We start from the raw sequence: 1,818 nt of genomic DNA, 5'->3' as shown, positions 1-1,818 counted from the left end.
TTGGTTTTTTGTTTGTTTGTTTTTATTTCCTTTGGCTGCACCATGTGGCTTGTGGGATCTTAGTTTCCCGACCAGGGATCAAACTTGTGCTTTGACAGTGAAAGCCCAGAGTCCTAACCAGTGGATTGCCAGGGAATTCCCAGTGCATGTTTGAAAGAAACTTAAGAAAGCAGGAGCAAACAAAGTGGGGAGACAATATTAGAGATTCCCTGGTGGTCCAGTGGTTAAGACTTCCTCTTCCAATGCAGGGGAGTGCGCGTTTGGTCCCTGCTCAGGAAGCTGATTCATTGGAAAAGACCCTGATGCTGGGAAAGACTGAGGGCAGGAGGAGAAGGGGACGACAGAGGATGAGATGGTTGGATGGCATCACCGACTTGATGGACATGGGTTTGGGTGGACTCTGGGAGTTGGTAATTGGTAGGGAGGCCTGGCAGGCTGTGGTTCATGGGGTGGCAAAGAGTCGGACACGACTGAACTGAACTGAACAGGAAGCTAAGACCCTACATGCCTGGCAGCCAAGCATCCAAAGCATAAAACAGAAGTAATATTATAACAACTTCAATAAAGACTTAAAAAAACACAATCCCCCCAAAGAACTGGGGAGGGGACCACGTCTTTGCTGTGAATTTTGTGTTATGTGAGCTCCCCCTGAGTAACGCTGGAGACTTTTATTAGCTTGTCACCATCTCTCCCACAATTAGTATTCTAAAAGCCTTTAGGATAACGGACCTGTTAGGGAAACTGACAGTCCCTGATGTGGTTGGGTTTTTGCCCAGTTTTGTTCAGATGAGTAGTAGTTTGCTGGGCACCTAGTCCCATGGGTCCTTTTTGTTCTCTTTTTTCTTAAAATCAATGAATTAATTTACTTTTATTTTCTTGGCCATGCTGCACAGTATGTGGGATCTTAGTTCTCCAGCCCAGGGATCAACCCTAACCCTTGCACTGGAAGGCGAAGTCTTAACCATTGGACCGCCTAGGAAGTCCCTGATTGGTTCGAGGGGCCACTCAGGGGCGTTCCATCCCTCTGTGCCCATCAGTGGTGCTGGGATGAATCGTGGAATGCACTGTAATATATTACGAAGTCTGCTGGCATTTTCCAAGAAAATTTTTCTTCTCTGATGAAAGAAAAAGCAATGTTAGAAGAAGTCCCCTCTCTGCCCCTTTCCCTCCCACTGGGGCTGTGCTACGAGGAGGCAATGCCTGGATATATGACAGCCGTCTCCATACTATGTGGTTCAAAATTCTGTATGTGAGCCAGTATGCTGAGGTGGGGGTCAGAGTCTGGGGCCCTGAGGATATCGTTGGGTTGTTGACCCAATTCTGCCTGCCCTGCAGTGCTTCTTACTAAATAATAAATATCCGTATGGAATAAAGAAATAACACTGGATTTTCTATTACTTGTAGCTTAACACATTGTTAAGGAGTGCATTGATCCTAGTAACTCTTGTTTATGCCCCAGTTATCCCCAAACCTTACCTTTTTCTCAGCTAGTCCCTGTCATCCTTGCTTTTCTGCCCTTGTCCTATCTATTTCCCAGTCATTTTTCTGTAAATCCTGCCCAATATTCAGCTTCAAGACACTGAAGTCAGGGTAGACTTCTGAGGGTTACAGTCTTCCTGGAGGTGGTTCTGACAAAAAAAAAAATTAAAACATGTAAGAATCACAGTAACAGCAAAATTATTTAGGGTATGCATGGACTAAGAAGAGAGGGAAAGCAAAATACAACGTACATGCCTTTTTCTTTCTTTTTTTTGTTGATTCTTTCATCTGCTAAATATTTAATAATTACCTAGGAAATGCCCAGCACTTCCCAACATT

This window comes from Ovis aries, chromosome 17 (genome assembly GCF_016772045.2).
Source record: "Ovis aries strain OAR_USU_Benz2616 breed Rambouillet chromosome 17, ARS-UI_Ramb_v3.0, whole genome shotgun sequence".
Classification (NCBI taxonomy): Eukaryota; Metazoa; Chordata; class Mammalia; order Artiodactyla; family Bovidae; genus Ovis; species Ovis aries.
Note: the sequence above shows the minus strand (reverse complement) of the source record.